This window comes from Phocoena sinus, chromosome 5, assembly GCF_008692025.1.
Source record: "Phocoena sinus isolate mPhoSin1 chromosome 5, mPhoSin1.pri, whole genome shotgun sequence".
Classification (NCBI taxonomy): domain Eukaryota; kingdom Metazoa; phylum Chordata; class Mammalia; order Artiodactyla; family Phocoenidae; genus Phocoena; species Phocoena sinus.
The window spans coordinates 112,662,106-112,688,157 of NC_045767.1; the positions used below are offsets into that span (position 1 = coordinate 112,662,106).

Here is a 26,052-nt window from a genome sequence, read left to right on the forward strand (position 1 = left end):
CATAGAAAAGAGCAGCAGGAACGGAAACCAAAGGCCACGCTTAAGTGGCAGAAAGAATTCATTCTGCAAAAGACCTACAGGTCCTCATTTTTCTTTCTTTTTATTGTCGTCATAGAAAATAGTGGAAAGCCCAGCTTCTACAACAGGCTAACAGTTATTTTATGGGCCGTGCACCATGCTAGAGAATAGGTGTATTTTTAACTTTACTCAATACTCTTGAGAGTCTCTATTTAACCATGGAATGCCTAAGCTCCGAGATGTTAAATAACTGGCACAAAGTCACACAGGTGCTACATCAGCAAAAGTCTGATCTATTCCAGAGCCATCTGTCCAAAACCCATGCCCTCACCAGGGTACAATTCTGCCTCTGGTCTAAAGCACTTTCAAAGAAGCTGCTTCCCGACTCCTGCACCCTGTATGGATCCCGGCTCATTACAATGAATACTGACAGATTGTATTAAAGTAAAACTTCACGTCAAGCAAACTGAAAAGTTGAACAAAACACAATCCATAATTTCTGATAAGAGTATTCAGGCAAAAAAATAAATATGAACAAAAGCGAAGCACACAGTATAAATGCTGAGGGCTGTTTTGAATAAGTTGGTAAGATAGTAGGAGCAGCAATCTTCTCTTTCTTAGTCATTGTATTATAGCTAACAGACAAGGAATGAAAGTTAAAAATTATTTTTACATGGGAAAATGTTCTTTTTTTTTTTTTTAAACCAACTCTTGACCTCCAATCATTAAATACAATGGTTCCCCAATGCCCTCCTCGACAAGCTGCTTCCTCTCACTTCTTAAACTTTCTAATCATGCTCACCAGCTCTTTCAGCTGCTGTCGTGGTCTGGTTTCACGTTTTACTTTTTCTTAACAGACTCTATTTTGGAGTAGTTTTAGGTTCACAGCATAGCTGGGCACAAGGTACAGAGATTTCTCCTAGACTCCCTGCCCAGACACACGCGTATCTTCCCCCATTATCAACATCCTCCACTGTCACAGTTTCTGAAACCTCATCCTTCCAAAGCTAGCCCAGAAACCTTTTAGAAGATGATACAGGATTGTAATTTCTTACCCTTGGAGTAGAGAAGAAAAGCAAAACCATAATGTATAATGTGATGGGTTGCAAGCACGGTCTGAATTCTCCACCCCTCCTTTGTAGGAGCTTCTCTTTTCAGTGGGACTCTGCAGCTCCTCGGGTAAAAGGTAGCGTCTATTTTCCCACCCCTTGAATCCGGGCTGGTCTTGCGGCCAAAGAATGTGGTAGAAGTGACACTGCGCTAATTCGGAGCCTCTAGCTCTAGAACCTTTGCACACCCACGCTCCACTCCCTTGGAAGCCTCTGGCGTCCACGTGATCAAGCCCACAGTAGCCTGCTGGGTGATGAAAGACATGTCGCCCAGGCCCCCTACCTATGGCCCCATCGGTCAGACATCCCACCCTCAGAAGCAGAGCTTCCCACCATGCAGGAGGCAGTCCAGATGAGACCATACTGCCCAGTGTGCTGAGTCCAAACTGAAATAAATAAACGGCTGCTGTTTAGGCCACTGGAGGTGGGGGTGATTTGTTACAAAGCAATCAATAGACTAATATAGAAAGATTAAAAAACTTGACTGCATTAAAATTTTAAAGACATAAAAAGAGTGAAGAAAAGCACACACCCCGAGGCACAAATAACAGCTATGAATCACTGAGGTAAGGCAGAAAGGCCAATAAAAAATGGGGCAAAACGCCTGAAGAAGCCCTTCACAGAAGGAAGTAAAGGAAATCCAAATGACCCAAAACCACATGAAAAGGTGCTCAAAACTCATTAGTGATTATAAAAGCGAAAAGAAAACCTCAACATACCTCAATCCACTCATGAGGTTGGCAAAATGTAATTAAGTCTGGCAACCTCAAGAACTGGTGTATGTCGAGCAACAAAAATTCTCATATACTGCCAGCGAGGGTAAAAACTGGCATAATTCCCTTTTAAGTACTTTGGCATTTTCTTGTAAGTTTGATGATACCCTACAACTCCCAACTGACCTTCTAGGTAAATTTCCAAGATAAACTTTTGCACACGTGTACTTACAGACATGTACTTTCTATAGGAGAACTGACCACAGCAATAGCCTAACACTGGAAAAGCAAATACCAAACAACAACCAACAGATGACTCAATTATACTATATTCATACGTTATAAAGTAAAAATAACAATTAATGTATGTATCAACTCAGGTTAACCTCACAATTTGGAGAGAAAGAAGCAAGCCATGAAAGAATACACACAGTATGGCTCTTTCATATAAAGTTCAAAGCAAGCTACACTAAACCCCATGTTTGGATGGCACATACAGGTCACAAAATTACAGAACAGCAAGTAAGTCATTATCTCAAAAGTCACACGATGTTTACCACTGGAAGCAAGGGAGGGTGACAATCAGACAGCTACAAGGGGATTCAAGGTATTTTAGTTCATAACCTAGCGGTGAGTCTATGGCTATCTGCTTTATCTTTCTTCTTTAATACATACGCTTCGTTCATATACTTCTGTACTTCCACCATAATTCCACGACTAAACAATAAAAATTTTTTAACCGTAAAAAAGTAAAGCCTGGCTATTGGGGTCACTCCCAAGTTAACTATTCTGTTGTAATCCAGGAAACCTACCATTATTGGCTACGATCTGGCCACACTGGCTTGCTCTTGGTTCACACGTGCCCAACTCATTCCAGAAGGGCACTGACAGTCTTCAAAGTGCTGTCCCACCCCTGGAAGCGCTCCTTGCCCAGCCCCACCTTCACCTGGCTGGCTCCCTCACAGAACCCTCCCCCTCGCACCATCACCCCCAAAAGAGCATCACCCCTCTGCCCTAAACGCTTCTCGATCCCACGGCGCTTAATCGTCTTCATAGCACTGATCGCCTGAAACTGTCTTATTTAGTCAGTATTTCCTCCAGGTTATCTATTCTGCTGCAGAAATCCAGTCCCTGAGACAGCAGCCGACAGCCGCGTGCTTCCCTGCATCCCTGAAACAAAGACCACACAGGGCTTTTCTTTTTGAATTTATTTCATGTAGCTCTTTCCAAATATTAAGCGTGTGGGCTTATTATCATTTCTAACAACTTTATTCCATTTGGTAATGCTTGCTCTGCCAGTTCTCAAAAGGGGCATGTAATTGGTTCTGTTTGTGTGTGTGTGTATACGTGTATATGTGTGTGTATGTCTATATGTACTTATTTATAAATATTATATATTATATATAAATAATATACAAATGTGTTTATAATATGCATATAACTATAAATACTGGTATAAATTCTGTTTTTCCCCGCTGGAGCCATTTCCTTTGAGTATTTTATCCAAAATTACCAGATCAGGGACTTCCCTGGTGGCGCAGTGGTTAAGAATCCACCTGCCAATGCAGGGGACACGGGTTCGAGCCCTGGTCCGGGAAGAGCCCACATGCCGCGGAGCCACAACTACTGAGCCTGCGCTCTAGAGCCCACGAGCCACAAATACGGAGACCGCGTGTCACAACTACTGAAGCCCACGCGGCTAGAGCCCGAGCTCCGCAACAAGAGAAGCCACCACGATGAGAGGCCCACGCACCACAACGAAGAGTAGCCCCCGCTCACCACAACTACAGAAAGCCTGCACGCAGCAACAAAGATCCAATGCAGCCATAAACAGATACATAAAAAATAAATTTATTTTTAAATTACCAGGTCAAAGGATATCTTAAAGACCATGCTTTCTTATGGTCAGGGCAGGATACTCTCCAGAAAGCTAAAATTTAAATGCATCTGTTTTTCAAGATGTATTTCATAATTCCTAATCTCATTAGTTGAAAATGTTTATAACAGTAGACTGAATTTGGGTTCGTTTGCACAGCTAATATGATATATTTCTCCCTATGTAAATAGCATGCTTTTCTCTCTTACCTCTGTGCTAGGTACTGTAGTTACATCAAGTCTTTATTTTAGTATATAATCATTTTTTCCCTCTGTTGACTTTTCTGGTGTTATTAGAATTCATTATGCAAAACTTTTATTGTTTAAAAATTGGACCACACCAAACTCCCGTTCCATTTAAAAATCATAAATTTATCACCTGTTCATTATGTAGTACGTTTTAAATTTATTCTCATGTAGTTTATACTTTCATAGATATCTTCTGCCTTTCCAAACATAACATAAAATCATAAGACAGTTTACTACATTTAGTACAGTCCATTGAAAAGGCACAAAGATGCTTTGTACAAAAGATAATGGTTTATCATCACACATGAAACTCAAACAGTCTAAATCACAAAGGCTGGCAGCACTCCTCTACTAGGGGAAGATGGTGAAGGGCCCACTAGATAGGACTGCCTTTATTCAGTGCCTACTCTATGCTAACGGACTCACAGATATTATTTCATTTATTCCTTATAACCAGCCTACAGGGTAGGTGTTGACGTTACCTTATTTTACAAATGGGTTAAGTAGATTCAGCGATAGATTAGTGACTTGATCAAGGTCACAGACCTCTTCAGACGGTTGGTATTATGTCCTGGAGGCAAAGGATCAACTCCTCGGTTTCTCAAGCTTCTACCAACATCCTTTGCATCACATCATTCTGACTTTCGGGAGATTTAAGATTATTCCCAGGGCCTGTGCACAGATCTCAACTATTATCTTAATGGCTCTAATGCAGAACTCTAAATGAAAAGTTCATGTATGTGTGCCTCCATGCCCCCAATCCTCTCCTGCATGCTAATTCCTGAAGACTGTAAATTAACATGCTCTCCTGAAACACCTTCAAGGCTGGCGTATATATATATATATATATTTTTAAATATCTTTATGGGAGTATAATTGCTTTACAACGTTGTGTTGGTTTCTGCTGTACAACAAAGTGAATCAGCTGTAAGTATACATATATCCCCATATCCCCTCCCTCGTGCATCTCCCTCCCACCCTCCCTATCCCACCCCTCTAGGTGGTCACAAAGCACCGAGCTGATCTCCCTGTGTTATGCATCAGCCTCCCGCTAACCATCTATTTTACATTTGGTAGTGTATACATGTCCATGCCACTCTCACTTCGTCCCAGCTTACCCTGTCCCCACTGTGTCCTCAAGTCCATTCTCCACGTCTCTGTCTTTATTCCTGCCCTGCCCCTAGGTTCATCAGTACCGTTTTTTTAGATTCCACATATGTGCATTAAGCATACGGTATTTGTTTTTCTCTTTCTGACTTACTTCGCTCTGTATGACAGACTCTAGGTTCATCCACCTCACTACAAAGAACTCAATTCCGTTCCTTTTTATGGCTGAGTAATAGTCCATTGTATATACGTGCCACATCTTCTTTATCCATTCGTCTGTTGATGGACACTTAGGTTCCTTCCATGTCCTTGGCTATTGTAAATAGTGCTGCAGTGAACAATGTGGTACATGAGTCTCTTTGAATTATGGTCTTATCTGGGTATATGCCCAGTAGTGGGATTGCGGGGTCATATGGCAGATCTATTTGTAGTTTTTTAGGGAACCTCCACACTGTTCTCCACAGCAGCTGTATCAATTCACACTCCCACCCGCAGTGCAGGAGGCTCCCTTTTCTCCACACAAGGCTGGCATATATTGATGGGCACTGCCAAGCCTGCGTGTACACAAAATACAACAGCTGACTTTAAACAACTGAAGTGATCTGCACACTTTCAAATAAACTTGCCACTTCAGAGTCTCCCAGAGTAAGACTTTTAGGTCTTCGAACTGCAGACCAACGGGAGAGAAAAGCACAGGCACTAAAACTCTTCCCAGGGTTAGGAGCAGTTTGAGAGAGGAGCAGTTGTATTTGAGACCTGCTGAGTTTGAGAAGCAGCACATCACGTGGAGAGATCCAACCACAGTTTAAATCCAGGTTCAGAGAACCTCTGGACACTGGCAGGAATTGCCCCTGGTCACCCTTGATGGTTTGACAAATGAGAAAATTCTTTCTTACAGCACAGCCACCTATGAGCAGTTTTCAGTGATCGTGAACTATTAGACGCATACAGGCACTAGGAAGGGTGGGAAACCTCTCTAATCGGGTTGGTCTATTTCACTGCTAAACAGCCTTCTGAGTACGTGAGAACCCCTGAAGTTACAAGCCCGGCCCTGCGAATAAGGCTGTAACTCTCTCCTGGAACTTTCGGCCCCACCAAAGCACTAAGTGGTATACCTGAGGAAACGTGGCATGCTAATTCCGGGCTTGAAAAGAAAAATGAAACAGCGAATGAATGTACCTTTCTCACTCAGTAAATGTGAAGCCCAGGATTCTTCACCAACCACACCGGACTCTGAACTCTTTTTCCAAACAGGCAAAATTGCACTTAGAAGCTCACATTCCTCGGCATGGTGAGACCCAAATCACTAGATTATCAAATATGCAAAGACTCTGCCAGGGGAAGCTTTGCTACCCATCCTGCCCATCAAAACAAGTCCCCAAATTCTTCTGTGTTTTATTTAAAGAACAGGGTACAGACTCTTAAGAACTTAATATCTTTCACGTCAGATTCATACCAAGGAAATAATGCTAATGTTAATCCAAGGAACTTGGAAGTGAAACAAAATTCCTCCAGCACTGTGGACTGGCTTCTCATTTTCCTTCGTGGTTTCCAGATTTACAGAATTGGCAGCAGCGCTATGTACAAGAGTAGCATTCCGGCCTCTCTGTACCAGTCAAAAAGCAAGAAAATAACTCACTGGATACATGTTTTAAGTGGTGCGAACCTCTCCCAAGCCCCAAATGCATTACTGGGCTAGTGGAGGCCTGAAGGCCACATCACAAGCTGTTCTGGGAGCAGCTCAAGGGCCAGCAGGGTCTCTGTGACTGCTAGGTCAAGGTCCTCCTGGCCCTAACTCTCCGATTCCAGCCCAACCGGAGTGACTGTGTAGTGAGTTCTTCTTAATCAGAGAATAAACACCATCTAAGGTCACTAGATTGACCTGAATTGACACCATGGGGTATGGGGTAAAGGAACACAAGCTGAGTCCCCAGACATGCAGATGCCTCAAAACAAATGCATAAACCTGGACTCAAGACGCAGTATGATACATGACAGACAACCAGATAACTGTTGATCAAAGTGACCAACTCATCATGAAGAACACATAAGAAGGGAGTGCCCTGGGCACTGCAGAGAGTCCAGAGGCAGGTCCACACTGGACACCACCACTCAACCTTCACCGCCCCCCATTCCAGACTTCAGCTGCACTGCACGCACTCAGCAAACACGGACAGTCTTCTTGGACGAGGGTCTGCGTACAGAGAGAGGACCTGCCACAGCAGGCTGTCAGATGAGAAGTGCAGGCTGGCGATCACCCAGCTTCCTGGTTTTCCAACTGTCTTTGGCCACACATCCCTTTGTTCAGAGAAGAATCTTATTTACAGTGAGAACAGTAAAAACAGCTAACAGTCTGTATTAGTTTCCTATTGCTGCTGTAAGCAACTACCGCAAAGTTGAGTGGCCTGAAACAATACAAATTTATTATTTTATATTTCTGGAGGTCAGAAGTCCAAAATGGGTCTCTTGGGGCTGTATTCCTTCTGGGGGATCTAGGGGAGAATCCACTTCCTTGCCTTTTCCAGCTCCTAGAGGATGCCCACATTCCTCTGCTCTTGGCACCCAGCCACCACTCACATCACTCCGACCTCTGCTTCTGTCATCACATCTCCTTCTCTTACTCCTTTAAGGATCACCATGATTACACTAGGTCCACCATGATAACCCAGGATAATCTCACCGCCTCAAGATCTTTAATTGCACCTGCTAAGTCTCTTTTGCCACCTAAAATAACATTCACAGGTTCCAGGGAATTAGGAAGGGACATCTTTTGGAGGGCCATTATGCTGCCTACCATACCTGATAATGTCAGGTACTCTCCTAACCACTTAACATTTACTGACTCATTGGAGTATCACCGCAACTCTACGAGACAGGTTCTGTCCTTATGTCCACTTTACAGAGGAGGAAACTGACGTACACAGGTCAAGCAACTTGTCCAAGATCTCACAAGTAGTAAGTAGTGGAACGAAAAGATAATCAAAGCTGCTCAGGTGGAGGTAGGATGAAGAACCCTGCCCAGTTGGTCCCCATCTCCCACTGAGTGCTTCCCGGTGAGACCACACCCTGCAGGACCCAACCTGAAAATCACTGACAGTCTCACCCTCACTGAACAGTCGGGAAATGAAAGTGCAACTTTGGACAACTAGTTCAATTTCACACACCTAGTTCAAGGACAGCACTAACTAGAATCCAGGTTTTAGCACAGAACCCAGTTTTAGTACAATTTGGTGAGGCACAGAATGACAGTAACAGGTGTCCAGGTTAGTGAGGTATACATGGCCCACCAGTTGGACAGCATGACCCAGAGAGAGGCTGCAAAGGACACGCATGTGTGTGTGTGTGTACACGCATGTTGTGTGGTAAGGGGAAGTGCTGAAGTATGAAAAATATCCAGGACAACACACTCTCAGCCTCCACCTTCTGTAATCACACGAGAAAACAACAAGAGCTGACAAACAATGTGATGACAAGACTGCATGTTGAAAACTAGGATGGCTGACATGTCGGGAGAAACACCTGAACCTGAGCAACAAACACTGGTAGTCCTGAAAGCTTTTGCACAACCAAGGAAACCAACGACAAAACAAAAAGACAACCAACCTACGGAATGGGAGAAAATATTTGCAAACGAAGCAACTGCAAAGGATTAATCTCCAAAATATACAAGCAGCTCATGCAGCTCAACATCAAAAAAACAAACAACCAAATTAAAAAATGGGCAGAAGAACTGAATAGACATTCTTCCAAAGAAGACATACAGATGGCCAGACACGTGAAAAGCTGCTCAACATCATTAATCATCAGAGAAATGCAAATTAAAACCACCATGAGATATCACCTCACACCTGTCAGAATGGCTATCATCAAAAAGACCACAAATAACAAATGTTGGCAAGGATGTGGGGAAAAGGGAACCCTCCTACACTGTTGGTGGGGATGTAAACTGGTGCACCCACTGTGGAAAACAATATGGAGGTTTCTCAAAAAGCTACAAATAGAACTACCATATGACCTAGAAATTCCACTCCTGGGTAATATATCTGAAAAAAATGAAAACACTAATTCAGAAAGATACCTGGGGGCTTCCCTGGTGGCGCAGTGGTTGAGAGTCCACCTGCCGATTCAGAGGACACGGGTTCGTGCCCCGGTCCGGGAAGATCCCACATGCCGTGGAGCGGCTGGACCCGTGAGCCATGGCCGCTGAGCCTGCGCGTCCGGAGCCTGTGCTCCGCAACGGGAGAGGCTGCAACAATGAGGGGCCCGCGTACCACAAAAAAAAAAAAAAAAGATACCTGCACCTCAGTGTGAATAGCAGCACTATTTACAATTGCCAGAATAGGGAAGCAACCTAAGTGTCCATCAGCAGATGAATGGATAAAGAAGATGTGATATAAATACACAATGGAATACTAGTCAGCCATAAAAAAGAATGAAATTTTTGCCATTTGCAACAACATGGATGGATTTAGAAGTATATTATTATGCTACATGAAATAAGTCAGAGAGAAAGACAAATACTATACGATATCACTTATATATGGAATCTAAAATAATACAACAAAATATAACACAAAAGAAGCAGACTCACATATATAGAGATAAAATTAATGGGTACCAGTGGGGAGAGGGAAGGAGGAGGGGCAAGATAGAGATAAGGGATTAGGAGGTACAAACTATTATATATAAAATAAGCTATAAATAAACAAGCAAACTAGTCAATAAGCTACAAGGATTTATTATACAGAACAGGGAAAATAGCCAATATTTTATAATAACTATAAATGGAGTATAACCTTCAAAAATTGTGAATCACTATGTTGTACACCTATAATTTATATAATATTATACATCAACTACATCAATAAAAGTTAATTAATTAATTTTAAAATGGTGGTCCTAGGGCTTCCCTGGTGGCGCAGTGGTTGAGAGTCCGCCTGCCGATGCAGCGGACACAGGTTCGTATCCCAGTCCAGGAAGATCCCACATGCCACGGAGCGGCTGGGCCCGTGAGCCATGGCCGCTGAGCCTGCGCGTCCGGAGCCTGTGCTCCGCAACGGGAGAGGCCACAACAGTGAGAGGTCCGCATACCTCAAAAAAAAAAGTGCTGGGCCCAGAGCCCCTACCTCCTACACGGGCAGGTTTTATAGCACATGACCCTACGCAAACTTCATTAGGGCTAAATGAATAAGGACAGAACAGGCCCCACAGGCCAGTGAGAGACAGGACACGTGGAATATGTATATACAGAAGGCAAGAGATGAGCAAATGCCACGAGATGCTAAACAACGGGTGGGTCCAAGAAAGGGTATATGGATGGTCACAATTCTAGCCATGCACTTTTTATGGTAAATTCTGAAAAATAAAGTAGCACAAAAGAACAAAGTCATCACAATTTTATTTATTAAAATGAAAGACAAGCACACACGCACACACGCATACACACACACCTGAATCAATAAACCACTGTGTTCTCCTCCTTCATCCCATCCACCTTCATCTCATTCCTATACTTACAGGGACCCAAGTGGCCAGAATTCCAGTGTTTCCTCCTCAGTATTCTCTGCCTTATTCTATACACCCACATCCACTTGTGCTGTTTATTTATCCTTACTTGCCAGGCAGTGTTCTAGGCACAGGGGATACAGCAACAAACAAATCACACAAACGGATGAGAGAGGGTAACATACCAGGTCGGGGATGGGGGGGGCAGAAGTAATCTGAGATAAGACAGATAATAAAACATAAATAAATTACACAGTATGCTGGGAGCTGTTAAGAGCCAGGGAGGAAAATGAAGAAAGGTTAGGGGGATGGGAATGTGTGGGGAGGTTGTGCAGGTCTGAGCAGACCTCACAGAAAAGCTGGCATTTGTGAAAAAGCTGAAGGACGCAAGGAGCCAGCCACCCAGGGAACTGTGGAGAAGCCTTTCCGGACACAGGGGGCCATCTGGAGGCAGGACAGGGACAGGATGGTACGGCTGGCCCTGAGTGCGGGCGGGACAGCAAGACTGAGAGGAAACAAGGTCAGGGATGACGGGGGCCAGTTCAGGAAGGACTCGAGCTTTTATTATGAGCAAGATGGGGGGCTTCTGGAAGGCTGGGAGCAGAGGAGGGATGTGACCTGACCTTCGGCAGCATCGCCCCATCTGCTGTGCTGAGAGCAGGCTACATACAGATGGACCAGAGCAGCGGCAGGAAGACAAGTGAGGAGGTCCCTGCCCTGATCCAGGTGAGAGATGACAGCACTTCTTTCAAGAATTTCTGGAAACCATGCCAACAACTAATGAGACTCAGGGGGTCTCAACCTAATGATGTGAGGGGTCTACACACAAAAACTTCCCCAAGGATGGCAATCACCTTTGAAGCTTCATGGCTTTGGTACCAAGAAAGTCTGGTTTAGGGGCGCAGTGGTGTTCTTGTATGGGTTCAACTGTGTCCCTCCGAAATTCCTGTGTTGCAGTCCTAACCCACAGTTTTTCAGAATGTGACCTTGTCTGGTGATAGGGTCTTTACAGAGGTAATCAAATTAAAGTGAGGTCATTAGGGTGGGCGCTAATCCAATGACTGGCATCCTTGAAAAAAGGGGAAATTTGGACACAGAAACATGCATACAGGGAAGACAAGGTGAAGAGACACAGGGAGAAGATGTCCATCTACAATCAAGGAGAGAGGCCTGGGACAGATCCTACCCTCCCAGCCCTCAGAACAAACCAATTCTACCAACACCTTGATCTTGGACTTCTAACCTCCAGAGCTATGAGACAATACATTTCTGTTGCTTCAGCCACCCAGTCTGTGGTAGTTTGTTATGTCAACCCTAGGAAACAAATACACCATGATTTTTTTTTTTTTTTTTAAGGAAAATAGGGTAACTTTGAGGTTCAAGGCAATATACAGTAGAAGAACACTACTTGCAAGTATCGTTCTTCCAGATCAGGTATTTAAGCTCAATGACGAAACGCAGTATTATTCAAACATTTTGGTACTGAAGATAGTAATTAGGCAAACAAAGTGCTTTCTAAAATGTCTGAAGAAAGGGGAGACAGAAAAACAAATAAAACCACATACAGGGGATAATGTCAAGAAAAGCCACCTTGTTAACCACAGCATATGCTTAAGGCCCAAAGTAAATATTAGCAGGGATTTAGATGTCAGGTGTTCATCTGGTTTATTGAATATAAGCTTTCCCACCCTTTGGCCACCGTATCACCATTTCATGGCACAGACTAGATACTTGGTTGCCGACCAAAGCCAAGAGTTACTGTAAAACTCACCCGTTTCTCTCAAACACTTCAATATTAATTTCCTTTAAAATTTTAAATCAAATAAGATTCACCCTAGGAGGGGCTAAAACCTCCCTGTTTGTGCCCTGAGTTAAACCAGGATCACAAGAACTGCCACAAGTCCACGACCCCCATCGGAGAGAGATCACCATCACATCCTGCACACAGGGTCCAGATGACAAACTTCACAGGAGTTCAGTGGAAGACAAACTCAAAAAAACAGTAAAGTCATCAGAAAAACACAGCACAGAATGGGGGTTGAACAGGGTCCCAAAAAGTGAGTTAAATTTTTATCACTGTAAACCACAGGGGAGACACTGAGGCATCAGGAACAAAATGGGGAGAATCCCTGAGATGGGAAAAAGGACTACAAGTACTCGGGGACCTTATGTAAGTTACGGCCTTTGAATGCAGGGAGTACTCAAGTCATGAGAATACAATTGCGAAGAGCCAGGAAAAATAGTGAACAACTTGTCCTGAGAACGTGCACTACAGCCTGCCCTGGGATGCCCTCTCTGCCGTTAATACAACGCGGCTTCTCTCTGAGTGTTTACTTCTCTCTCACTTCTAATTGCGTGGTTTCTTCTATTTCATATCAGTCCTTGTTGCTGGAACTGCTGCTTCCTCAGAGGGTCTGCAGCCTTGCCATCGCCTGGAGGGCCCTTTCACTGTCCTCACATCAGCTGAGATGCATTCTTTCGACGTCAGCTCCCACTGTTTGTCCCATCTATGTTCCCAAAGTAAAATTCTCAAGAGACTCAAAATGGCCTCGCTCACTGCTTTCCCACAGAAGGATGTGACAGAGGGAGCTGTCTAGTGTCCCTCCCTAGTCACATCAGCCAGTTCAGGGAGAGGAGAGGGGACGTCCCACGGTCCTCAGAGAGCCTTCTCCTCAGAGAAGCTGTGAGCAGAGCCATTCTCCCTGAGAAGAGCCGTGAAGTAGTTAGCAGACACCATGTGTCACAACTAGAGTGCAAGGCCAGCAAGCACAAAACACATCCTTTAGGAACCCTCCTACACTGCTGGGAAGAATGTAAAGTGGTGCAGCCATGATGGAGAACACTATGGAGGTTCCTTAAAAAAACTGAAAATGAGGGAATTCCCTGGCAGTCCAGTGGTCAGGACTCCACACTCCCACTGCCAAGGGCCTGGGTTCGATCCCAGGTCAGGGAACTAGAATCCCCCAAGCCACGCAGCGCAGCCAAAAACAAAAAAAAAAACTAAAACTAGAGTTGCAATATGATCCAGCAATCCCACTCCTGGGCATATACTCAGAGAAAACCCTAATTCGGAAAGATACATGCACCCCAATGTTCATAGCAGCACTATTTACAATAGCCAAGACACGGAAGCAACCTATATGTCCATCGACAAATGAATGGATAAAGAAGATGTGGTGTATATATACAATGGAATATTACTCAGCCATAAAAAAGAATGAAGTAATGCCATTTATAGCAACATGGGACGGACCTACCAATTATCATACTAAGTGAAATAAGTCAGACAGAGAAAGACAAATATCATATGATATCACTTACATAAATTTGGAAAAAAATGACGCAAATGAACTTACTTATGAAACAGAATCAGACTCACATATTTCAAAAACAAGCTTATGGTTACCAAAGGGGAAAGGGGGTGGAGGAGAGATTAATGAGCAGTTTGGGATTAGCAGATACAGACTGCTATATATAAAATAGATAAACAACAAGGTCCTACTGTATAGCACAGGGAACAATATTCAATATCTTGTAATAAACCATAATGGAAAAGAATATGAAAAAGAGTATGTATAACTGAATCACTTTGCTGTTCACCAGAAACTAACACATCGTAAACCGACTATACATCCATTTTTAAAAAATAATTTTTAAAAAACCCCACATCTTTAAATGCCAAAATTACTCCTAAAGATTTTTCCATGTTGACATACAAAATTCCACAAAAAAGTCCCTAAAGGCAGAAACCAGTCCACTGAAAAAAAACTGCAGCAGGCAGAGCCTGAGTTCATGAGATGGGCCATTTTAATGTAAGGAACTATGTTCAACATAAAGAAATGTTAACACTCATCACTGACTAGAAAATCGTTTCCAGTCCAGGGCTCCCACATGGTTGAGGTATGTGCAACAGCCACGGAATATTTATTCAGCACCTCCGATGTGCTGGTCACTGCTCCAAGGAAGTACTTGGCATGCATGAGTTCCTTCGATCCTCACCACACCCCGGGAGGCACGCATTTCTCACTGCCTATTACGGTCAAGCACAAGAAGACATAAAGGGGTCCAGAGTGTTAAATCGTGGAGCCAGGATTTGAAGCCTGCAGCCAGCTTTAGGTCTAAACCATCACCACCTGCTGCCTCACCGCAGGGAATGCAAACTACAGAGGCCACCGCAACGGGGCCACGACACCCTTTCCTCGTGATGCCCTCACAAAATACACGCAAATAATCAAAGCGTCTTTCTTGAGGGTGTTGAAATGTAAAGGAGAGGTCAGGAATTTTCCACAAAGGTTTTGTGGGCAGCCCCTGGGAAAGAAAGGAAAGCATCCTGAAGGAGCTACACGGAGGAACCCACAGCCAACAGGAAGGAGGACACAAAGCCAACGTGGCAAAGCTGTCAGGTTGGGCAGCGAGGTCTGTCTCTTGGCTTCATGCTTCCTCAAGGGCAAGGTCAACATATACACCAAGATCCCAGACAGCAGAGCCCACACAATCCAGGCCTCTGGGGGCATATCCTGACACAAGTTGGGACCTCCCGCAAACTGGCCCTGTTCAGAGGGAGGAGGCGCCGTGTGAAGAAACAAGACACGTGGTCAACTCGTGAACTCACTGAAAGCATGAGAAAGGTATGCACGTGCCCACAGAACAGTTTGGAAGGTAAGCCCCCTGCCAAAATAGTAACCAATGATTTTCACTATTTTCAAAGTCATCTACATTTAGCATAACTTACTTTTATGATCAGAAAAAAATCGGTTAAAGCCAAAACAAAACCAAAGAGTGGACGACAGCTGATCGTCAGGATGGGCAGGGATGTGAGACAATGTGCCTGTAATGGTTAAGTTTACACATGAACTTGACTGGGTCACGGGACACCTAGATATCGCATTAAGACTCATTTCTAGGTAGAGCTGTGAAGTGCTTCGAGAAGAGATTACATTCCAGTTGGTAGCCTGAGCAAAGCAGATGGCTCGCCCCAGTGTGGGTGAGCATCACCCATCCACGAATAAACACACACACACACACGAAATTCAACGTCACCAGTAATGAAAAGAAATTTTAAATAATACCTTTTATGCCTGACGGCCAACACTATTTTCAATCATGACATTCAATCTTTGCAAGTATATGGGTAAATGAGCCCTTCCATGTATTGGTAGGGAGGAAGGAAATGAAGAACCTGCACCCCACCACCGCCACTCCTCTCTTATTCCCCCCAAAAAGGGGAAAATGCAGATAATCTGGCATAGCAAACTGACAAATTTCTTTTGCGTCCATAAAAGAGATAACATATGTGCAGCATTTCCAGAGAAAACAGACAGCTAGTATAAGTACTGTTTGTTTTTTTAACATTTTATCTATTTATTTATTTAATTTTGGCTGCGTTGGGTCTTTGGTGCTGCACGCAGGCTTCCTCTAGTTGGGGTGGGGGGTCTACTCTTCTTTGCGGTGCGCGGGCTTCTCATTGCGGTGGCTTCTCTTGTCACGGAGCACAGGCTCTAGGCTTGCGGGCTTCAGTAGTTGTGGCTCGCGGGCACTAGAGCGCAGGCTCAGTAGTTGTGGCGAACAGGCTTAGTTGCTCTGAGGCACGTGGGATCTTCCCAGACCAGGGCTCGAACCCGTGTCCCCTGCATTGGCAGGCGAATTCTTAACCACCGCATCACCAGGGAACTCCCTAATATAAGTACTGTTAACAGCAGAAATCCCAACCACTGAACATTTGACACAGTTTACAAAGTAATAAGGTTAGCTGTCCTTTGGAAAAGCCTTATCACAAAGCTCCTTGGTGATAGGATAGCACCGTGATTGGGAGTATGGGTTCTGGTGTCAGACAGACTGGGGCTCGCACACTAGTGTCAATGGTGACCAGTTGGGTGACCCTGGGCAAGTAACCACTCCAAGCTTCAGTTTCTTCAGGGAACACTTGGGAATAATATTGTATTTCCTACAACAAACTGTAGCAAAAGAAATTAATGAATCAAAGATTACTAAATTATCCTGTCTGGGTAACAGAGAACAGCAGAACCACCAAAAAGAAAAAGGGAAGTTAAGAGAGGAAGAGTTAATTTTTTTTTAATTGAAGTATAGTTGATTTACTATGTTGTATTAGTTTCTGGTGTACAGCAAAGTGATTCAGTTATACATATATATACATGTATATATATGTATTATTTTTCATATTCTTTTCCATTATGGTTTATTACAAGATACTGAATATAGTTTCCTGTGCTATATAGTGGGACCTTGTTATCTATTTTATATATAGCAGTTTGTATCTGCTAATCCCAAACTCCTAATTTATCCCTCACCCACCCCCTTTCCCCTTTGGTAACTGTAAGTTTGTTTTCTATGTCTGTGAGTGTCTCCATTTTGTAAATAAGTCCATTTGTATCATTTTTTTCAGATTCCACATATAAGCAATATCATGCAGTATTTGTCTTTCTCTGTCTGACTTACTTCATTTAGTATGATAATCTCTAGGCCCATCCATGTTGCTGCAAATGGTATGATTTCATTCTTTTTTATGGCTGAGTAGTATTCCATTGTGTATATGTACCACATTCTTTATCCATTCATCTGTTGATGGACACTTGGTTTGCTTCCATGTCTTGGCTATTGTAAATAGTGCTGCTATGAACACTGGGGTGCATATATGTTTCCGAATTAGAGTATTCTCTGGATATATGCCCAGGAGTGGGAGGTTTTAAGAAATAATATTCCCTGCATGAGTAAGAAAACGTTGGGGCACTGTGTTTCGTTTGGACCACATTTTAAAGGGACATTGGCAAAACCGAACATCTAAAAAATATGTAATCAGGATAACGACTCCAAAAACCCCATCAATTAAGACACGATGTTAGGAAGGTAGAATCGTAACTTCTGTTTCTGAATTGTGGGGAACGTTAATCAGAACAATTCTTAGATTCACCCTGCATGGTCTAAAAAGCCAATACAGAAAGAAGTTAAAGGGAGCAGGTTTGGTTTAGGGTAAAGCAGGACTTGCCAACTATAATACAGCGGGCTGCCTCCTTGCAGGCAACTATGAGACATCATCACTGCTTGTATCGTGGAGACACTGCTGAGAGTGGGAGGTCAGAACAGTGGTCCAAAAGGGTCCTGTCTGATGTTAACATTTTCTGATTCTAAGCCAATCAACAGTTGGTAAATTATTAGCACTCATACTACTATCTTACCTGTAGCATCATAGCTCAACTACATGCATCATGGATTAGAGAAGGCAGGTTTGAAAACCTAACCATTATACTGTATGGCTTTTTTATGATTACAGTACATAGGATTTTTCATGAAACTTTACTCTAAACAACGGATTTTCACATACGGATTACCTATGCAAGTGGGTTGGGGTTTTTTTTAATATAAATTTATTTATTTATTTTTGGCTGTGTTGGGTCTTTGTTGCAGCACGCAGGCTTTCTCTAGTTGTGGCAAGCAGGGGCTACTCTTCGCTGCGGTGCACGGGCTTCTCATTGTGGTGGCTTCTCTTGTTGTGGAGCATGGGCTCTAGGCACACGGGCTTCAGTAGTTGTGGCATGCAGGCTCAGTATTTGTGGCTTGTGGGCTCAGTAGTTGCGGCTTGCGGGCTCCAGAGCACAGGCTCAGTAGTTGTGGCACATGGACTTAGTGGCTCCGCAGCATGTGGGATCTTCCTGGACCAGGGCTGAAACCTGTGTCCCCTGCATTGGCAGGTGGATTCTTAACCACTGCACCACCAGGGAAGCCCCTATGCAAGTGTTTTATCATGAATGATGAGAAAAGTTCTCCAAAGCCCAATATGTTTAATTCCCTTCTTCAGTAGGGATCAGAGATTTTATCTTTTCAGCAAGACTCCGTGAGTACAGAAGAGGAAGAGAAAACAAAAGCAGGACGAGAAGAACAAGTACATAAGGGGACAGAGAGGCAGTGCCACCCATTCCATGGGCCCCTATGGTCATCATTACCCAAATGACATTAAACAGAGCCAGTATTTAGCCCTATTTTTCGTACCTCATTCTTGTGGTGCCTCATGGAAAGTCTTAGGGGAAGAAGTAAATGCTTCCCCTCTCAGATCTACAGAGTTTGGGCATCAGTTCAGCTCTGACCCTATTTTCTGTAAAACCCTGGAGACTTCAAAAAAAAAAAAAAAGAAAACAGAAAAAAATTTACAAACAACCAAAGAGTTAGCATCTGGATTTCTCCATTTCTCCAACTCTGCCATACAGGAAAAAGCTTCCTGCGAAAACACTAGGAGAAGTATCTAATGTCTATGGAGGACACAGAGATTATCTGTTAAAAAGCCACAGAGAATGCTATGATAGTAATTTGTTTAGACAGCGTCACCAATCTTTGTTACATTCTTTACTCTCTTTGAAGTAGACTATGAATGGTGATGATTACCAGCGATAGACAGAACTTTCTTTTGCAAGAGGAACATTTTATAAGGTCATTCAGATGTTTTTATAGTAAAAGCAGAAGAATATATCTTAGACTTTATCAAAAATGATTAGTATTAAAATGGGTACAAATATACAGCAAGCCTGCCATTCAATCTCAGTCAATAAAATGTAAGCCTGGATTCTCTTCTTGTATTCGGATAGGTTTTTCACTTGGGGAATAAATTCTTTGGTGTGTTCATGTTCTAACCACACTACAGCACTGCAAGGTTCTCTCCTCCTCCAGATAACTCTCTGACCTAATTTGCTACAATGAAACACATACTGGATTCCTCACCAAGAACCTAGGTCAAGGCTGGATTCTGCAATGAACTAGCAATAGGACCCCTGAGCCAGTCAAGTAACCTGACTGGGTCTCAAATTTCCTAACTTAGTAAAGCAAGACAGCTCAATCACATGATTTGGCCAACACAGAAAAATCAATGCTAAACTTTCCTAACATTTTTTTTTTTTTTTTTTTTTTTTTTTTGGCGGTACGCAGGCCTCTCACCATTGTGGCCTCTCCTGTTGCGGAGCACAGGCTCCGGACGCGCAGGCTCAGCGGCCATGGCTCACGGGCCCAGTCGCTCCGCGGCATGTGGGATCTTCCCGGACCGGGGCACGAACCCGTGTCGCCTGCATCGGCAGGCGGACTCTCAACCACTGCGCCACCAGGGAAGCCCGCACTTCAGTCTTGGTCCAGGGAAATAAGAAATTAAGGGTCTAGCCTCTGGATCCTTAGAAGGCTTAATATTGAAGGGGCAGGTTCTGACAAGTTCAGAGGAAAAGGGAGTTGGGAAAGTTTAAGAGAAAAGGGGAAAGTTGGTGAGAGAATTAGTATGGGGGAATTGAAGGAATAGAGGAGGTGTAGGCGGCACAGAAGGGAAGGAGGAAGATGGCGCCAGAGGTGGAGTCTGGCCACCAGCAGCTGAGGGAGGGAGAGAAGACGATGCCTGAGGTGGCGCCTCAGACAGCCAAGGAAGATAGAGCCTGAGGCTCCAGGAGCCATTGTATTTTGCGGGCCTCTCACTGTTGTGGCCTCTCCCATTGCGGAGCACAGGCTCCAGACGCGCAGGCTCAGCGGCCACGGCTCACGGGCCCAGCCGCTCCGCGGCACGTTGGATCTTCCCGGACCGGGGCACGAACCCGTGTCCCCTGCATCGGCAGGCGGACACTCAACCACTGCGCCACCAGGGAAGCCCGTTCCTGACATTTTTAATTGCTTTTAAAAATCTGACATTTAGAGATGAATGATTAGGGACAAAATAGCATAGACATATTTCCCCTGCTCCTCCCCGCTAACTAGTAAAAATGCTGGAAATAACAAAAAAGAACTCTAAGCGGTGGTAAGAAGAAAGCAAACCAGCTTGTGACTTCAGGACTCAAGGAATCGCACAGCAAAGGGTATCTTGCATTTCCCCCCTCCCCACCAACCAAAGAAGGCAGCCACCCAGGCCCACCATGTCCCAACCCCCATCCTTACGACAGCAGGCAGCACATGGAGGCTCACTCCTACCCCAGACGGAAGGAATCCCTCCGGCAACATCAGGCAAGCCCTACACCATACAAAAAGGGGTCTATCTGAAGCCCCACCAGTAATAAGCAACTAGGAGAGCCAGGACATACGCACTAAGACAGGAGGCCACACACAAGGAACCCAGTGACACATGGCCCAGCCCAGGAAGCCTCTTTGAGCCTGAGACTCCCCACTTCCCCTGCCCAGAAACCTCAGAGAAGCCATGGGGCACCAGTAGAGACATCTCACTTCAACAAGTGACCAGATCAAGAAAAGGTCTCTGTCCCCCACAGGCAGGGGAGATCCACTGCACTCAGGGAAGTTCCTATTCCCCAGAGGCCTGAGTCTACCGTCTTCCACCAAGAGATGCCCAGTGCCCCCACCCAAGGAAACACCTTCCACCCCCGCAACCAGTACCAGCAGGGAGCAATGGGAGCTCCAGCGACACCTGGTCAACCAAGCAGATTAAAATAACACTGCAAAGGCACTGAAAATTAACCTGTCATTGAAACCACAGCCTACAAATGTACTAAAACTAAACAAGGTGACTGCCTGCTGAAATACAAGATTTAAATGAGACCCAGAATATCCTCATATGTCCAGGCAAAATGGATACAATGGGAAATCACCCATCAGACCAAGAACCAGGAAAACCGCAACTTGAATGACAAAAGCCCATCAACTGATGCCAACACCCAGAGAAAAATGAGATGTTGGAAGTACCTGATAAGGACTTGAAAGCATAAAAGTCATAGAAGTGCTTCAACAATCCATTATAAATTCTGTTAAAACAAATTAGGAAATAGAAATTCTCAGCAAATAAATAGGAGATATAAAAAAGAATATTATATAACTGGGAAATAGAATAACAGAAGTAAAAATTCACAGGATGGGCTCAATAGAAGAGTGGAGATGAAAGAGAACAGAATCCATGGACTTGAGGACAAAAACAAATAGAATTCACTCAATCTGAACAACAGAGAGAAAACAGGCTGAAAAAAACGAACAGAGCCTCAGGGACCTGTGAAGCAACAAAAGATCCAACATCTGTATCATCAGAGTCCCAGAAGGAGAGGAGAAATGGGGTGAGGCTGGAAGAGTATTCAAAGAAATGATGACTGATAACTTCCCAAATCACAAACATACAGATTTAAGAAGCTGAGCAAACTCCTGAATCAGGATAAACCCAAAAAAATCCATGCCAAGGCTGGGGTCAGTGGTAAAGTATAACATCCTAACTAAACTTCTGAAAACTAAAGACAAAAAGTCTTGAATGCAGCCAGATAGAAATCAGGAAGGGAACACCAATTCAAATGACAGTGAATTTCCCATCTGAAACCATGGGGATTAAAGGAAGCAGCACATTTTTTAAGTGCTGAAACAAAAGAACTGTCAACTGAAAATTTTATATCCAGCAAAAGTATCCTTCAGGGATGAATGGCAAATAGACATTCTCAAAGGGAACTAAAAGAATGTGTCACTAACAGACCTACTTTTAAAGAACAAATGAATATTAAGTAAGGAATTCTATTTTTCACAGAGACAATTCAAAATTATCTACGAGAAGACCTCTAACTTCAGAGTTTATAATCTAACGAGGGAGAGATGACCCATACACAACAAAAGTACAAATAATAATAGCAGGTGTTGGGCTCCCCTGGTGGTGCAATGGTTAAGAATCTGCCTGCCTATGCAGGGGACGCAGGTTCAAGCCCTGGTCCGGGAAGATCCCACATGCCGCGAAGCAACTAAGCTCGTGTACCACAACTACTGAGCCTGCACTCTAGAGCCCGCAAGCCACAACTACTGATGCCCACACACCTAGAGCCCGTGCTCTGCAACAAGAGAAGCCACCGGAATGAGAAGCCCATGCACCGCAAGGAAGAGTAACCTCCGCTCACCGCAACTAGAGAAAGCCCACGCGCAGCAATGAAGACCCCACACAGCCAAAAATAAATATACAAATAAATTTTTTTAAGTGTATAGGTTTAAAAAAAATAATAGCAGGATGTCATGTAAGTGCCACAGCCAAGGGCGAACAAACATAGATGGTTCAGAGGTAGCTGCCAATATTCTGGGGTGCCATAATCACAGAAAACTTCACAGACAAGGCATGAGAAACTGGCCCTTGAATAATGCACTACATTTAAACAGAGCTGATGGTAAGGCACGTCCATCATTTAAAAAATCATGCAAGCAAAACAAGAGATATGGGAAAGCAGGAAGTGTGTTTATAGGGACGATCTATATGTCTGACCTGCAACATGGGCCTGACCAGGGGACAAAGAAGAATCAGGCACAATTCCTGGCCCTCAGTGTAATGGGGGAAATGCAGAGGGAAACAGAGGGTTGTAGCATAATATAGAAATCCTACAAGAGGACTGATTGGACAGACATCAGGGAACCCAGCAGAGGGTACTAATTCTTCCTGGGAAAGGTAGGGAAGGTTTCACAGGGGTGGTGACAGCTGAGCTGGATCTTAAAAGCTGACACAGAAATGACACATCAGAAAAAAGGAGAGTACATGGGGCCAGGAAATAACAAAGATCTCAAGGCATGCTCTGACATGCAGTATTATGGGATGCACTTCATGCAGGCTGGGTCAATGGTAAGGACCTGGACTAAGACGCTGGATTTTCATCTTGAGGATGAGAAGGAGTCACAGAAGAATTTTAAGCAGAGGAATGATGCTGGGGGAGGGGGGAGTTCTACTAATTTTGAGTACGCTGTATAGAGTCAAAGGGAAGGAAAAGAGACAAGAGGAAGGAAGACCAGTTAGAGATCACTCGGGTCATTCTGGTTCAACAGAAGTTTGAACCCACGATGTGCCAGGCTCCAGGTCAGATGCTTAAAACACAACCAAAACTGATTTCTACCCCTTTTCCTCCAAACCCAGGAAGCATCCATGGGAGGAAAGAGAGGACAAGACAGCAGAAACCACATTCTAAAGCCATGTCAGAGCTCGAATCAGCATGACCCCACGAGAGAAGAGCCAGGTGATGTGAGGAAAAAAGACAAAAATTAGATTTTTACATTAGAAAGGGTAGAATATTGTAACTATGGGCAGTACTCCCACTCTAGAAATAAAGGGGAAAAGAGGTGGAGTAGCGCCTGGGTGGAAGGTTGTGTAGGAATTTATGCACTTTCCCTAAGATTCTGTTCCAGTGTCACCTATTCCAGGAGGACCCAGGATGGACACCCTCTCCATCCACTATGCTGAGGTCTCCCCCTCCACAGTGTTCAAAAACCAAAACCTACTCACAGCTATATTGATCTATTTTACCACACTGTATTATATTCATATATATGTCTGTCTCTCCCACTAAGTTCCCCAAGGGCAGGGAATTATTTATATGCATCTTTCTATGTCTACTGCATGACATTCAGTAGGTTGGGCTTCAATTAATATTCAAAGAATGGAGAAAATATAAGAAACTTCATATTATAGCAAAACCATTATAAATTTATTTTCTAGTGCACTCCTAAATCACTCATCTTTACTATCAGAATAGAGAAAAAAATTTAAATAAACAGCTCCAAGTACTCTATTTGTGTTTGAAGAGTCTAAGAAAATTAATCATGTTCCCGCAAAGCATAAATCATGACATTATAGAGTTCAATCAAAAGAATACAAGCCTGAGGCTCCAGCAGGTCCTCAACGCGTCATTTATTGAGCACCAACTACATGCAAGGCGCCATGGTGACTACCACACAGCTCCTACCTTCCAGGAGCTCACACTCCAGAAGTTCCCTTTGTGAATCACAGCACTAAACAATGTTTCACAAAGAAATGTCTACACAATAAGCACATGAAAAGATGTTCAATGCTGCTAATTAGTAGAGAAACGCAAATCAGAGCTCCAATGAGGTATCACCTCACACGGGTCAGAATGGCCATCATCAAAAATCTACAAATAATAAATGCTGGAGAGGATGTGGAGAAAAGGGAGCCCTCCTACACTGTTGGTGGGAATGTAAATTGGTGTAGCCACTATGGAAAACAGTAAGGAGGTGTCTTAAAAAACTAAAAACAGAGTTACCATATGATCCAGCAATCCCACTCCTGGGCATATATCTGGACAAAACTCGAATTCAAAAAGACACATGTACCCCAATGTTCACTGCAGCACTATTTACAGTAGCCAGGACCTGGAAGCAACCTAAATGTCCATCGACAGATGAATTGATAAAGAAGATGTGGAATGTTACTCAGCCGTAAAAAAGAATGAAATAATGCCATTTGTAGCAACATGGATGGACCTAGAGATTATCATACTAAGTACGTCAGACACAGACAAGTATCATATAATATCATTATATATGGAACCTAAAATATGATACAAAAGAACTTATTCACAAAATAGAAACAGACCCACAGACAGAGAAAACAACCTTATAGTTACCAAAGGGGAAAGGGTTGGGGGAGATAAATTAGAACTTTGGGATTAGCGGATACAAACTATTATATACAAATAGAGGACTTCCGTGGTGGCTCAGTGGTTAAGAATCCATCTGCCAATGCAGGGGACACGGGCTCGAGCCCTGGTCTGGGAAGAGCTCACATGCCGCGGAGCAACGAAGCCTGTGCGCCACAACTACTGAGCCTGCGCTCTAGAGCCCACAAGTCACAACTACTGAGCCCGTGTGCCACAACTACTGAAGCCCACATGCCTAGAGCCTGTGCTCCCCGACAAGAAAAGCCACTGCAACGAGAAGCCTGCGCACCACAGCGAAGAGCAGCCCCCACTCACCGCAACTAGAGAAATCACGCGGGGAGCAACAAAGACCCAACACAGCCATAAATAAATAAATATAGAAATAAATAATATAAAAATAAATTTTAAAATAAATAAAATAGATAAACAAGGTCCAACGGTATAGCACAGGGAATTATATTCAATATCTCGTAATAAGGTATAACAGAAAGGAATATGAAAAAGTATATATATGTGTGTGTCTGTGTGTGTATATGTGTGTGTGTGTATATATATATATATATATATATATATATATATCTGAATCACTTTGCTGTACACCAGAAACTAACAACATTATAAATTAACTATACTTCAATTAAAAGAAAGAAAAAGAAAATTCTATGTCCTCTGAAGACTCATGACCCCTGGAGAGCCTCCTGAAGGACTCATCAGTAGACCAAAGGGAGAGCTACCCCTCAGGCAAAGGAATGTAATTTGGGGCTACAGCAGAACTGAAATGATCTAATAAATTTTCAAGGAGAAAAGGGGAGTAAGAAGAAGACAACAGAAATAGGGCAAAAGGAAAAAAGCAAGGATACTACATACACTTACAAGGTACTTTCAAAAGGCAAGTAGACTGGGCTTCCCTGGTGGCGCAGTGGTTGAGAGTCTGCCTGCCAATGCAGGGGACACAGGTTCGTGCCCCAGTCCGGGAAGATCCCACATGCCGCGGTGCGGCTAGGCTTGTGAGCCATGGCCGCTGAGCCTGCGCGTCTGGAGCCTGTGCTCCGCAACGGCAGAGGCCACAACAGTAAGAGGCCCGCGAACCCAAAA

At 43.8% G+C, this 26,052-nt stretch overlaps 1 protein-coding gene across 5 annotated transcripts in view; it reads right to left on the reverse strand.

Moving 5' to 3' along the window:
- The window catches only part of ARHGAP10 (Rho GTPase activating protein 10), a 331,140-nt gene that overhangs the window by 248,591 nt on the left and 56,497 nt on the right, over positions 1–26,052 (reverse strand). The gene's annotated exons all lie outside the window — the stretch shown is intronic.